Raw genomic sequence first — 16,165 nt, 5'->3', positions numbered from 1 at the left:
AGAGAAAATACTCTGGCATGTCTCCAAAATATTAAATTGTTCAGCAAGTGCGATTGATTGATCAATGTATTGAGAGAGGAAGCTTTCCTTACTGGGAGTCCCATTTGCCAGTGGGATCAAAGGTCTGGACCAAAAACTAGGTGGCATTAGCATTTGGTGGAATGACTTCATTATGTTGTTAACTCATGCTTTCAATCCATTAAAAGCCCTAGGTCCTTTTCAAACAAACAACTAATTTTATTCAGCTACATCTTCAATTGGGGCAGTTGAGCCATTCTTTGTGAGGATGGAAGACCTCCAGATTTCTTAGGCCACTAGCCTTAGAGACAAGAATTTCAAGGAGCAGGGCAGAAACTAGATTGAAGGGGTTAATGAGGGTGTGTGTGGTGAGAAAGCCACAGGACTTACTGTAAACTCATTCAGAGGAAGTTTAGTTGAAAAAGGAAGACACATAAGAAGGTAGGCATTTGGAAAGAATGGGAAAGTCAAATGATTAAAAAGCATTTTTTTTAGGTAGAGTATTTTTCCAAAGGAACCTCTAATGACCTAAAAGACCAATGTAACCCAAAGATGCATTTTCCCCCATCTTAGATAGTTAGTTAAAAGCCCAGTATCTAAACTCATAAACTATTAGCCCTGAAAGGGACCCTGGAGAGTGCCTGGTCCCTCAATTAATCAATGAGGCCTGAGTGCCCCTGAAGCTAAGTGACTTATCTAGGGTCACACTGATAACACTGAATTATGGCATCATAGTGTAGTGGACAGAAGGCTGGACCTAGAATCAGGAGGAATTCAAATCCTGACTCAGTCACTTGTTGTGTGACTCTAGGCAAGTAACTTAATCTACCTCAATTTCATTATCTATGAAGTAGAGACAACTATAGTATTTCACAGAGTTGTTTTGAGGATTAAAGGAAGGAAAGAAGGAAGTCAGCACTAAGCATATATTCCTGAGTATCAGGTATAGAAAACACACTGGGCTAAATGCTTAACAAATATTATCTTATTTGAGCCTTACCACAACCCTGTAATATGGGTGAGTTTATTATCCCCATTTTACATCTGAGGAAACTGAGGTAGAGATTAAATGATTTGCCCAGGGTCACACAACAAGTGAGTGTCTGGGCTAAATTGATCTCAGGTCTTCCTGAATCTAGATCTAGCATTCTCTCACTGCTCCACAAATCTTAAAGGGTTCTATAAATCTTTTCCTTCTTTTTTTCCCTCCTTTCCTCCTCTTCCTCCTCTTCATTTTTCTTCCTTCTCTTTTTCCTTCTCTTCCTCCTCTCCTTCTATCTCCTATTCCTCCTACTCTTTTTTCTTTTCCCCTTTTCTATTATTACATAGTAGCAGAGCCAGGACCAGGCCCAGATCCCCTGCTTCACAGTCCCTTCACAAAAACCACTTAATGCCCCCTAATATTTTTTTCAAATGCAGTGTTAATGAAGATATTCAGCTACAATTCCTGTTTCCCTTTATATCACCAATTGAGAAAGTGTGAAATCACCTGATATTGAGACCATGAGTACACTAAAATCAGAACTTGAGTTAGTTTTTATTCTCTTACTGACCCAAAGACTGCTGAAAATCTCTCAAGGAGAAGGGAGATATATATATTACCTATATCTATATCTATATCTACATCTACATCTATATATCTATATATCTATATCTATGTATATATATATATATATATATATATTTATGTTTTATAGTCACTCAGGTCCAAGAAAGTATTATGTGGTTGGTTCCAGAAATTAAATTAGCAGAACTTTATCACACTGCTTTCCTAAGGGAAAAAAAAGACTTTGTAAAGATTTTTTTTAAAAAAGATTCAGCGGTAAAATGAAAAGATCTCTCAATCTGGAGGCAGAGGACTTGACTCTATGACCTGTTATGTGACATTGAACAAATTGCTTCCCTGGATAAATTGCTTCCCCTCGCTAGACCTCAGTTTTTCTCTATAAAATAAAGAGGTTGAGTTTTATAAACTTTGAAAGTCTCTTCCATTCTAAACCTATGATCCCATGATACCAAGGTAAGTGTGGTATGCAGGAGTATGGTTAAAATCTAATCTCAGACACTTATTAGCTATGTAATGCCCAGCACTAAATTTCAATTTCCACTCCTGCAAAAATTCAGCTAATGATAGCTTCCTTCCACCCATTATCAAATGAGTTCATGTATGGAAGTTAAAGCTCTGTGTAAATATCAGATTATTATTATTGTTGTTGTTATTATTATTTCTTATCATGTGCACGATCTGTAAGGTATGGTTTTTCTTGAGTATCAGATATAGAAAAATGCAGGGGTTTGTGGGAAAACAAGTTGGGAAAGAAACCATGGTTCTAACCTTACCATCAAGTCCTGTTTTTAAATCTCATTTAATCCTGGCTCCAGAAAAACAGTACCCTTATTTGTCCAGGTTTATCTCTTACCCAAGGTTACAGTAGTTTCACTGGTTCTCACACTTCTTTTAGGGAGGGAAAAATGAAGTGAAAAATGATCTTGTATCTTTGGAAACTGGGAAAATATTATTTGTTGCTACTGTGTGGAGAAAAGGAGCTTTGGGTACATAGGAAATAAAGGGTATATGTTGCTTTCTTGTCTCCTGAACTCTATATTTTTTTTCTCCTTCCTATCTTGCAGGGATGTGTGAACATACTGTTTTTAGCTTCTGTGGGGGAGCTATTAAGGTAAATATTGAAGCTTAAATGGAATTTGGAAACAAGAGGAATATTTCACTTTGAACAAGGACCTTATATATATAGATCTCTCTCGATCTCTCTCTCTCTCTCTCTCTCTCTCTCTCTCTCTCTCTCTCTCTATATATATATATATATATATATATATATCTGTTGTCAGATAAGATGTCTGATAAGTAACCACTTTTAAAATAGTTTGCATTTTCAATTGCCTATTTATATCCTGTCCCTTAGTTTTCTGGGTTTGGACTGTTCCCCAGCTCTTTATTTCACTGTTCTGACCTTTGCCTGCAGTAATCCTCCTCAGAGGGGACTATGGGGACCATTCAAGTTCACTAAATGAGTTACAGAGCAAATCAGTATGAAAATTACAACCAAATTTGAAATGTTTGAGGTCATTTGACAACCCCCCATGACAAGTGTAATATAATTAACCTGCCCAGCAAAGTAGAAAAGGGAAGGGCTGTATGTTTCCTGGGATATTTCTGTTTATGTCACTCAGCCTTGAAACTAAGGAGTTATCTCTAGGTACTATCTCTGTCTCACCTCAGTCAGAAAGTCAGTGGATTTTTCCTTCATGGCATTTTCCCATCATTTTTCCTGTTCCATTCCAAGCATAGCCCAGGCAAATGATTCAACCTACTATACCTTTTTGATCATATCATATCCTGCTCAAAAACTCCAGCAACTTCCACTTGCCTACCCCAAATCCAGTCCCCCAGCCAAAGACAATGCCCTAGACAGTCTCCCAAATTCCTTTTCTAACCTTTTCTCCTGCTTTTATGGTATACAAGCCTTCTCTCTTCTCTAACCAAAATAATCTGCTCCCAAACTCTGAGCTTTGAAATTTCCTTTCTTGTTGTTCAAACCATTCCCCATCTGGAAATACTTTCCTCTTATCCTACCTGTCAACATCCTAATCCTTCTTCCATACCCAGCTCAAACTATCTCCTTCATGAAGTTTTCCTGCATCACAATAACTGAAAACAATCCTTCCTTCCTCCTTATTTGAATGACATTCATTGTCTTTATCATTCATCTATTACATATCCCACATTGCCTTATATTTGCTTATTTGTATATATTTCTTGTTTCCCTAGCAATCTTCTTAGCTTCTGGAAGACAGAAACCAAGTCTTGAATTTCTTTGCAGTCCCACATTGTTAAACATAATGATTTGCATATAGAAGACTGTCAGAACATATTTATTGAATGAATAAATGAATGAGGGAGTAATCATTGAACAAAGAGACAGGAAATATGGCTGTCAGTCTAGATTCTGGCACTAACTGTGGCTGTAGAACATATAAACATAAACATACATAAAATATATGCATATATATGATACATCTACACACATGTATATGCATTTATAAGCAGAGGTTGAATGACTTGATTGATATGGATATGTGTCCCAACTTATATTTAAGGTTTCATTGAAATCATATTCATTCAAGAGCTTTTTGGAGAATGCAAAGTACAAATGAAAAGTAATATTAGTAATATTGCTCACTATCAATGGAAGGAAATGTATAAGGTTTATAATAGGAATAGAGGCACTTTAGTGCAGCAACTAAGAGAAACCAATAAGAGCTTGATCACATCAGCAAGATCAGGGACAGAGGATCATACCATCTTATATGTCCTCCTTGAAAAATGATTGCATATTTCTCAGAAAATAAGTAAGTAGGGAAATTTCTGGGATTTGACTTTAAAGATGGGTAAAGAACATTTTATTCAGTCTCCTTTATAACTTCTTCCCTCCAAGTCCCTTTGAAATCAGTCCAAGAAGGAACTTTAGAGCCCTGCTTAAAAGAACATTTAAATATCTTAGAAAATAAGTATAATTATAATGTTTCAGATGAGCAAACCTTTTCACGTACACAGATGCACTCATAATGGGCTCCCTCCTTTTGAGTTTTGGCTTTTACATTAGCTCTTTCGCTTTCCTCTTGGAATATGATGAGCTAATTGGAAATGAATATGGGAGGCACTGGAAGACTCACCAAATGAAAGGGAAGTGTGAGTGGCCCCTACTCATCAGCAAACCCTGAGGGACCCTGGGCTGTCACATGGACTCAGGCAAAAAAATTTAACCTCTCTTCTTTTCTTCTTTTGTAAACTTAGGATCAAAATACTGACAGCATCTTGCAGAGGTACCAGGGAGACTTAATTATTGATGAAGAGGCACACATTCTATATATAATTTGATTTGTCTGCCATGACTGTCTGATAGGAAAGTACCAAGTAGCTTTGAATTAGCAATGCTATTGACTTCAAAACTACTTAAAGAAGTTAGGCACAATTCCTGTGGGAAATCTTTTATTTTAAAAGAGAAGGAAACCTGTATGATTCCTTAGGTATAAAACATTGAAATTCTAATCACTAGTGAAATACTTAGGACTCTTTGAGATCATCATAGGAAGGTGGACAGTAAAGAATGGTTCTCCTCAGTTCCCTCACCAAGCTCTACACTCTTTTGCTTATCTTTAATACACAAAGAACATCACAAAATGTCTAGGGATGGAAACTCTTGCCTTTTATTTCAGCAGTGAAGAGATAGACTGTAACTTGAAGATTCTTAACTTCCACCTTAATAATCTTGATCATACTGAACTACTGTCTGCCTTGGTGAAAATCTTCCTCTCTCCCCTCCCACCACCTTTCTTGGAACTCTCAGTCTAATGGAACTCAAATCTAGCTCTTCTTGGTCCCAATCCTCTGTTTTCCTGTCCCACCACTCCTGGAGTTCTTGGACCAGTGTGAAAAATATCCTCTTATCAAAGATCTCCATTGCTTGTTAGGATCTCAGAGGCCATCCTCTCATTTTACATCAGAAAAAACTGAGGCCAAGAGAATATAAATGACTAAACTGAGATCTGAACTGAGGTCTTAGATTCTGTCTCAAAGAGTTCTTTTCATCATGCCAAGCATCTTTCCTTCATTCTAGATATTTCCTTCTGACATTCCTTCCATCTGTTGACTTTCACTAGATAATAGCTTCTTTTTGAAATTACTGGATTCTTTAACAATTAACCCCTCTGGTTGTGACTCAGAACAATCCCACCCCTAACATTCTGATTTAAGGACTCTTGACCTTGAACTAGACTAGATTGTAGAGATCATCTAGTCTAACCCCCTGGCTTTAAAAACAAGCAACAAGAGATGAGGTGACTGGTTTAAAGTCACACAGAAAATAATGTAACAGAGATGGACATTAAACTCATGTCCATTGCCTCCAAATCACAGTCCTTTCAACATGCCATGATGACTCTCATATTCTAGAAATAGAAACAAATATTATGGGCATAATTTTGACTCCTCTTAGACTCCTCTTCCTAAAGAAGATAAGACCTAAGTCAAGATGTTTATAATAGGAATGTTCTTATTCACTTTGTCAAAATTCTCAAAACCAAGAAACATTTTAAAGTAGCTAATTGCTGATTGTATATGCTGTGGATAGTGCTGAACAAAGCAAGCTCAAGAATTGCCAAACAAGAAACAAACAAAACCTATATAACTCCTCCAGACTCTTTATCCCCAAGATTTTCAACTTCTCATTGTAAGAAATCTTTTCTTCTAGGCTTGATCCAGAAAAGAAAAATCAATGAAAGTCATTTATTATAAACAGCTGGGAATGTAAGACTACCATCAGCAGCTCAGCTCTGGTAATAGAGGTACAGGCTAAAAAATAGGTTGAATTAGAGCAAATGATTCCATTCTCCAGAAGCATCAGCTGTAGCCATTAGGGAAGCTAGTGTGTGTGTCGGGGGGGACCAATCTAGTTTATGCCATATAAGAGTAATGGGAGCAGTTAGTAAGGATTAGCTGTTTTCTGACATAGTAAGACCTTATTCACACTTCGAGTGCCAAGGACCACAACTCATTTATGCTTTGGTTTTCATTCATAAAACTATGTTCATCCCAATGATAGCCAAAGGACCACGGTTAGTATCCTTCACCAAATCAGGTATATAGGGAGGTGTTTTGGTTAGGAAATTATGTCTTCCCTCTTTCTAAAATGCCAAATATTTCTTTCTAAGTCTCTTCTTTCTCCAGTAAATAGAAACAACTGCCTCCTTTAAGAAAAAGGGGATGGTGCCAGACATAAAATGAAGAGATTTGGAGAGGTGGAGGGAAGAGCAAGGAGATCAAAGAGAAAATCATGAGGACAGATCAATTGGTTAAGCTGCAATAAGTGACCTGAACCAGATGGAAACCATATGGAAGCTATGATAGTTGAGCTTCCAGTGAGAATGTGCAGTTTATCATGAAAGATGATTATTGCTTCAAGAAGTTGGAGACAGTTTTACCTAGCACACACACACACACACACACACACACACACACACACACACACACACACACACAATTCCAAAGGATTCTCTGGGACTTGTATTATAGCAAAATTTGTTTGTCATAGGGCAAGCCAGCTCAGAATAAGAAAGGAGGAAAGCTAGGAGATACTAGGGTAGATATAACAAAATAATAATAATAACTCATATTTATAGAATTTTTTATTAAAAGTATATCTAAGGATAATCTTGCTCAGCTGGGTCTCATGCCAAGTTCTCTATAAGTTTCTTTTCACCTTAACTGCTTTGCACTAATTTGTGAGACTACTCAAAATTTTCTATCTTCCAACAATTGAAGTAAATATTGAAATTTAAGTCATTTTTGACTTTAGCTGTTCTGCCTTCTTGACCAAGAAGTTGTTGAGGCTTTATGAATTATTAGTTAGCTGAGGCAGTTTTTGAACTCACTTAGCCTCTTCATTGTGGCAACTGTGGTGCATAGGTTAAATTTGTAATAATTAGTGACAGAGTCAACACATTTACTTTTGTCTATTTCCCATTTTCTGGAGCTAATGATTTGATTACTAATGTCAGATTGGAGCTGCCTTCTAATTTGGTATTATTTTTGATCTTTGCTCTAATAAGTTAAGAAATGATTATCAGTCAGGCATTCCCTGACTGTTAAAATTTACTTAGTTTTTCTGTTGTGACTATTATGTCTGATTTTGTCCTTCTAAATAGCCTACTATCACTTCTCCCCTTTCATTTCTTGCTGCTTAACCTTTTTTTTTGGCAGTCTGGTGAAGCCTGTGGACCTCTTCTCAGAATAATTTTAAATTATTCTTAAGTGTTTCATATAAATATACAAAACAGCAAAGGAAATCAATTACACTGAAATAGTTATCAAAATATTTTTAAAAACAAATTCAAAGACCCAAGATTAAGGGCATCTATGACCTAAATATCCTTCCAAATAGTTTTCAGTGTCATTCCCCATGTGGAGAGAAGCACATTGTAGTCACTACACATTCTTAATGTGATTTCTCTATGTCTTAATCTATTGTAATATGTGTTGGTTTGTGATAAATATTTGAAGAAGGAAATGCCTAACTCTTCTAGTATCTTTGCTAAGAAAAACTTCAAAGGGGTCAGAGAGTTGGATGTGATTGAAAATGACTAAAACAACAGCATGATCTTCATAGTAGTCTGTTTGCAAAATGATGAGGGCCTGGAAGGCAAGATGCTAGTATCCCATTAAATTTTATTTCTTATTGATCAGGGTGTATGCAATGAAAGAAATTCTCATAATCCCTTTATATTTAAATTTCTGAATTTGAATCATTCTTCCATTTAAATGCAATTTATTTATGTCTTTTGGTTTTATTATAGGGAGATTATTATTATTATTATTATTATTTATTATTATTATTATTATTATTTATTATGTCCCTCCAGGAATAACTGGTCATTGGACAAAGATTTTTATGTTAGCATATATTTGTGCCCCTAAAGGTTCAAAGGATCAAACTGATATTTGTAGAGAGCTTTAAAACTGTAGAATTTATGGTAATACTGTCCTCCATTTTTATCACCACTCTTTCATTATTGCAAAAGCAGGAAAAAAAAATTTAGGATTTTGAGTCATCTAGGGCAAAAACAACAACAATAACAGCAAACCCACTACCTAGTGACCATTTTTCTGGGAAGGAGTCTTTCCAAATCTGTTTGAATTGACCTTGAACTATAAGTAGATCATAATCTGCCTCTAATATTCAAGACTTTTACAGTCTTGTGAAACCCAGTAGATTTTCAAGGTTACAAGGTAAGATCCTGAACCTTTTTTTGTAATTAGAAATAACAAAACAAAGTGAAATCAAACAGATCTGCTGACTTTTTTTTTTGGACGTTTGTGGAACTACGTCACATATAGACTTGACTTTTTCAGTATCCAAGGTGTGATGAAAGGGAGTGACAATAGTAGTGCCATTTTTGAAAAAGTTAGGAAGAATGGCTAAACCTGATGAAATACATTTTAAAAATCCATTTTTAGGTGAAGAAAATTTAAATATATTTAGTTTTCAAGTTATCTCAAAAAAATACCAAAAAAGTATGGAGAGATAAGAGAGATAGTTAAGAAAAAAGGTCCCAGGAAATTTTACCCCAAGTGGCTCATATAGGATCATTTTATCATCTCTATAAAATGTGCATGAAGATAATACAAACATGATTGATGGGTATCCTTGATGAAAACTTGAAATGGGGAAATTTGGGCTTTTGGAGACATATATATGTATATACACACACACACACACATATATATGTAAGTATATAGATATAATATATATAATCAAGTCATCTTTTTATAATCACACCACTTATTAAGAAGTGTATAGCTCTCTTTTCTCTCAGCCCAGACGGCAGTAGCATGGGTAAGTGTCATGGTCTTCATACTGCTAGGAAGCTTCACAGCCACAGGAGAGACCAAAAGTGGCATGACAAACAATATAAGAAAGCAAATTTGGGCACTGCCTTGAAGGCCAACCCATTTGGAGGAGCATCTCATGCCAAAGGGATTGTCTTGGAAAAAGTTGGTGTAGAAGCCAAGCAGCCCAATTCTGCCATCAAGAAGTGTGTGAGAGTCCAGTTGATTAAGAATGGCAAAAAAATCACTATCTTTGTTCCCAATGATGGCTGCTTGAATTTTATTGAGTAAAATGATGAAGTTTTAGTTGCTGGATTTGATTGAAAAGGTCATGCTGTTGGTGGTATTCCTGGAGTCCACTTCAAGGTTGTAAAAGCTGCAAATGTTTCTCTTCTGGCCTTGTACAAAGGCAAGAAAGAAAGAACAAGATCATAAAAATTGTGTGATGTCTTTGTCATAGTAAAAAACGTTTATGTAAAAACAAGTGTATACGATATTAGAACCTGCTTATTGACTTAGAACAAAATCCAATCTTAAAACCTCTTCTCAGGCAAGAGACATTATCAAAACTGGAAAAAACATACATTGACAGATATCTCTATATGAAAAATTTTGTTCACTTATCAGTTGAGTAGTGACATCGAGTGCCAAAAAACAAGGAGATATGTTTACCTAAAATGTTTGCCAGTGTCATAGAAAATGTCCCACACAGAGTAGAAGCAAAATAAATGATCATTACTTTTGGCATGGTTCTTCAAATATTCATGTATACAGGTGACATTGAATTCATTACACTGAGCTCTGAAAGTCTACAGAGCCACCCTAGTGAAATCTATAAGAATGCAAGAGTTGAAAGAAAGGAAGAGGAAGGGAGGAAGGAAGGAAGAGGAAAAAAGAGAAGGAAGAAAGAAAGAGAAGCTAGATGGTTGAATAGAGAGGGATGAATGGATATATAGAAAGAGATGAACAGAGAGATAGAAAGATAAGGAGATGGAGTGAGATAGAGATCCATAAAGAGTTATATAAGTCTAGGACAACTAGGACTTCGCTCTAGGACCCTGACATGCAGGAAGGTACTTCTCTTCACAATGGATAGAGAACTAAAAAAAGAATGGAGGATTATTATGGAGAGGAGTTGATTAAGTGTGTCCCTTGACCCATATTGGTGACTTTGAGGAAGAAGTCTTTGAGTACCTTTCCCAACCCTGAGAAAAAAAGTTTCTGTTTGGGCTCTGAAAAACAGAAACATAACTATTAAAAAGCCACCAGGGCTCACCAATAAACTGACTTAGTAGGGTATGCTTCCTCTCCCAAGCTACCAATATACCAAGAAGGTTTAATTCCTTGAGTAAGACAGGGCAATGGAATACCATGAAGCATGGATAGTGTCTGTGGGAAAGAAGTGCAATACTCTCCCCTGCCTCCAGATCCCCCTGTCTTCCCCACCCCCTGCCTCTGAGTGTTGGTGATCACTTTTCCCAACTCATGTGCTTCCTGGTCTGGGGACCCATATCACATAATTATTTGTGATTGTCAAGAATGATGCTATGCTAGTTTTGGGGTATCTTGGGGGCTTTCTCTGTCCCTTCACCCCTTGAATTCAATTTGTCTTGGTGATAAAGTTTTCAATTTTGTATTCAGGCACATATGGACACATATATGTATGTATATGTGTGTATGCAAAACTCATCTCAAGAAAAGATATTTTAAAACAAGTCTTTTAAGAACAGCAGAAAAATGTATAGGTGAGAAGTACAAAAATATTAAGTATTGAAACTACATATTGCTTGAAGATGATTTTCCCCATTATTTCAGGTAACTGGGTGGTACAGTGACTGGAGCACTAGTCCTACAGTTGTGAAAACTTGACTTCAAATTTGACTTCAGACATTAGTTGTATGGCCTCGGATAAGTCACTTAATTTCTGTTTGCTTCAGTTTCCTCTACTGTAAAATGGGGATGAAAATAGAACTTACTTTGCAGTGTTGTTGAGATCAAATGAGATCATATTCTTAAAATATTCAGCACATTTCCCACAGATAAGTGTGATATAATTGCTTACTCCACCCCCTCCCATTATTGCATAAGAATGGCTACTTATGAGAATTTAAGAGAGAATATTTTGTATTGTCTTAACCTCACAAGTCCCCATAATATCACTTTGTGTCATAGCTCTATTGTCCTTAAAAGTTGTATATAGAAAGAATTTGGATATTAGACTTGGAGTGAAGATTCAAACCTCACCTCTGACACTGAAAATTGAAAAATCACTTATTTCTCTGAGACTCAGTTTCTTTATCCATAAAATAGAGATAATAATACCTCTTTTATCCACCTCATAGATTTGTTGTGAGGTTCAAGTGTGAGACTGAAACTTTAAAAGTACAATATGTGTCCTTTAATCTCATTGCTTTTCTTATTTACTTGGGCAGATAGACGGTGCAGTGAAGAGTGTCGGGTCTGGAGTCAGTTAAACCTCAGTTCAAATATGACTTCAGATCCTTACTAGCTTGTGTGATCTTGAGCAAGCCATTTAACCCTGTTTGCCTCAGTTTCCCCACCTGTAAAATGAGCTGGAGAAGGAAATGGCTAAATACTCCAGTATCTATGTAAGAAAATCCCAAATGGGGCTTTGGGGGAGTCTAAAGCCACTCAACAGAATTGTTTACGCATTGACTTACCATTGTAATTTCTTTTTTTTTTTTTTTTTTTGCACAAGGAAATGGGGGTTAAGTGGCTTGCCCAAGGCCACACAGCCAGGTAATTATTAAGGGTGTCTGGGGTCGGATTTGAACTCAGGTACTCCTGAGCCCAGGGCCGGTGCTCTATCCACTGCACCACCTAGCTGCCCCTTACCATTGTAATTTCAAAGAGCCTTTCTATTTGATATTCAGTTAACAACGACTCTCACTTTGGCTTTAAGTTTCTCATTACATCTCACTCTTCCCCTTTCACCTCCTACCCTCTGTCAAATAATTTATTATCTGAGCAAACCTGTGAATGCCATAGGGGAGCTTTCTCTATTTGCAGGAATCCCAGAGATAAACCTTTTTACAAAGTGAAGAACCATTCTGCACTACAAATAAGCACAGGAATTCCCTGTTGGGGTTGGGTATTTCTCATCCTCCTACTATTCAGGGCTCAGGGTAACAGCCATAATCTTTTGGCAGCTCTTACCTCTGTGAGTAGAGGGAATGGGGACAATTTTACCATGGCTCTACCCAGACAGTAAGGGGTGACCCAATAAGATGCAGGATAACTTAAGGACCATACTATAACAACTGCTTTATTCCATCTGTCTACTTCCTCAAGGGATTCATGCTGATGCTAGTGAACATCAGAGTCTGATGTATTCCTCAGCAAGTTGAAAGCTGAAATTCAAGGTGAACAATTTGCTGATGACACAAATTTGCTCAAATTCATCAAACAAAGGTCTTAGACAGGGATCTGACCCAGGGATTATCAGAGCAAATGAAAAACTGGGGAGGGGGGAGACTAGAAAAAAATCTACTCTTGCAGATCAGTTGTGAATTAGTTATAACCTTTCCAGAGAGAGCAGGAAAAAAACTCTGGCTTTGTCACAGGTAACCCAGGGAACGTCTTCCACTTGCTAGCTGCTGGTCATAAAAGTGAGTAAGAGATTTAGCTGAATTAAGAAAGGGTTGGAGGATAATTTAGAAACCATTATAATAATGGCATTGTATAAATCAGAGGTCTGTCCTTACCTCAGAGCTTCCCTCTCCTCTCCCATACTGTCCCCTCCTTCCTCCATCTAAAATTAACTTCTTACAATGGCACTGGGCTCTGGGTTACCAGGCAGCAGTAGGGAACAGTTTAAGGCTTTCTCTAGAATTCATCACATAGATCACATAGATCTCTTGAAAGGGTTAGTGTATGCTTCACAAAGCATCAATGCTCTTTTATTTTTACTTCCCTGGTTCTCCATGACTGTATCCTGGACATTTGTTCTCCCTAGCCCCCACCACTGCCTTTCATAAAACCTCTTAGTGAATCTTGAATGCTGGGGAAGGGAGATGCAAATGATGAGCAGTATCACTGAAGAAAGTCGAGTTGAGGGAGGGAGAAAGGAACTGCAGAGCCTTTGGATGAGGGAAAATTAAAAGGCAACAAGATGAATATGTCAAGAAAGGGGGGGGCACAAAGCAACCCAAAGGTATGAGGCAGCTCCAACTGCTTAATTGGGTCTATTGTTAGAGAACAAAAAGGTACCTTATTAAATAACAAAAACAGACTTTTAAAATGTCTCCTAAAAAAACATTGGATTTGCCTTCTTTGAATGTTGTGACAAAAGCTCAAGTCAAACTTGATAAGTGCAATAGATGAAAATTACATGGAAAAGGGAAAAAAAAGTCAGTATGTGTTTGTGTATGTTTAATATGGAATGGAATATTAAGTACCTACTATGTACCAACTAAGTAAAAGTGTTAAGTACTTTACAAGTATGATCTCATTTAATGAAACATTTATATGTGAGATCAATGAACAGTAGCATCTTGTTTATGTGGTATCCTTTTAAATGGTGAATAGCTAGAGAGTAGTTTTGAGCTATCTATCTTTCTATCTATCTACAAATCTCTCTATACCATTTAATAAGCATTGTGCTAAGTACTTGAGATGCCCTTCCTCAGGGATCTTGCATCTTACTGGGGAAAAGTTATTGGGGGGAAGGGGAGTAGGATCTTCAACTGTATATATATCTAGAATTTGACTCCCTGTCCAATAAATACCAGTTCTGCAATAAACACCCATTAGCACTTAGCTAAGAAACTCAGTTATTAGCTGTGCATGTATAACTTATAACAGATTACTTGCTCTCTTGGAGAGGGGGGGAGAGAAGGAATGGAGGAAGAAAATTTTCCAAAAATGAAAATGTGAAGTGGGAGCAATTATTTTCCTCATTTTGCAGATAAGGAGCCTAAGGTAGAAAGAAATTAAGTGACTTGCTGGGGGTCACATTGCTAAAAAGTGTCTGAGACCAGATTAGCATTCAACCCTACCTGACTTCAAGTCCAATGGTATGACATGGAAGACATGAGATGTAGCATTATTATTTGGGTGTATTTATATACATACATATATTTTTATTGTTCAGTTCTTTTCAGTCATATTTGACTCTTCATTACCCCCATTAGGAGTTTGTAGCAAAGATAGTGGAGTGATTTGCCATTTTTTTCTCCAGCTTATTTTACAGATGAGGAAACTAAGGCAAAGCAGGGTCAAATGACTTTCCCAGAGTCACAGTAAGTGTTTGAGTCTGCTTGATGAGTCTTCCTAACTATAGACCCAGCACTCTATCCATTGTGACACACACACACACACACACACACACAATGGGGCGGCTAGATGGCGCAGTGGATAGAGCACTGGCCCTGGAGTCAGGAGGACCTGAGTTCATTTCCAGGCTCAGACACTTAATAATTACCTAGCTGTGTGGCCTTGGGCAAGCCACTTAACCCTATTGCCTTGAAAAAAAACACCTTAAAAATAAATAAATAAATATGTGTGTGTGGGGTGAATACATACGTTTATATTCAATATAATATGACATTATTACATATTATATAATATAGCAATATATTGTATAACATAACAGCACATTATACTGTATACACAATCTAATAAACATACATATTATGTATATAATATGCATTACAAAATGTTAGCTATTATTTAGCTTCCTCATGATAAGCTGGAAAAAGCATTACTCAGTGCCAGAACATATCTGTTTGAATAATGACCTGGATACACAAGTTTTGTGACCTTAAGAATGTTACTTATACATTTTGAGTCTGTTTCCTTACCTTTCCCCCCCTTTTTTTTTTGGTCCAGACATGTCATTTCATTGGTTTAGGGAATTCTTGATGAGTAAACTGAATCTATCATACAAATCAGCACCTTTTGTGTACCTTATATTTTTTGAAAGTTAACTGGGACACTGAAAGGTTAAGGAACTTGCTCAGTCATATAGACAGAATATGTCACAGCAGGGCATGGGTTTTGGTTTTCTTGACTCTATGGGGACTGGAAAAGAAGAGATTATGATGAGAGATGTAGACATGGGAATGATTTGCATAAAAGTGATAGCTGAAGTCATGAAAGTGATTGAATTCAGGTAAAAGCAAATTGCTGAGAACAAGAGCCCTGGAAAAATCCATTATTAGGAGATGGAATGAGCAAAGGAGATAGAGAAGGAACAATCAAAAAGGAAGGAAGAAAAGCAAAAGCTATTAGATTGTAGAAGCAATGAAAAGAGAGTTTCATGGAGTGGTTGATACACAAAGTCAGTGTTAAAGAGAAATCAAGTGAATTTAATGAGTAGTGACTTCCAAGAGAACAGTTGGGCACAGGGGAATGTGTGACTATGAAGTCAATATAGTGACTATAGTCCACAGGTTCAAAGAATATGAGTTAAGAAGGAAATTTAGAGTTGGGATAGGAGTTTGAAGAGGAAGCAAAGTAAAACCAAGATTATTTTTTTAAAATGAGGAGTGTTGTCTGAGTATCAATGAAGGAAGGAACTCATGAAGAATGAGAGATTGAAAATGTCAAAGAGAGAAGAAGGATGCAAGGATGCAAAGTGAGCAGTTTTAGCATATTTTCTTCAGTTAAGTGAAATTCAACAAGCACCTACCTACTATGAGCTAGGCACCAGGCACCATGATGGGAATTCAAAGATAAAGTGGAAAATAGCATCTGACTTCAAGGAGTCTTTATTCTACTCTT

At 36.8% G+C, this 16,165-nt stretch overlaps 1 pseudogene; it reads left to right on the top strand.

Annotated features, from left to right (window-relative positions):
• The first annotated feature begins 9,419 nt into the window (after positions 1 to 9,419).
• LOC141523736 (small ribosomal subunit protein uS12-like) lies at positions 9,420 to 9,922 on the top strand (annotated as a pseudogene).
• Positions 9,923 to 16,165: the final 6,243 nt, after the last annotated feature.

This window comes from Macrotis lagotis, chromosome 1 (genome assembly GCF_037893015.1).
Source record: "Macrotis lagotis isolate mMagLag1 chromosome 1, bilby.v1.9.chrom.fasta, whole genome shotgun sequence".
NCBI classification, from domain to species: Eukaryota; Metazoa; Chordata; class Mammalia; order Peramelemorphia; family Peramelidae; genus Macrotis; species Macrotis lagotis.
Note: the sequence above shows the minus strand (reverse complement) of the source record. Positions and strands in the feature narration are given on the sequence as shown.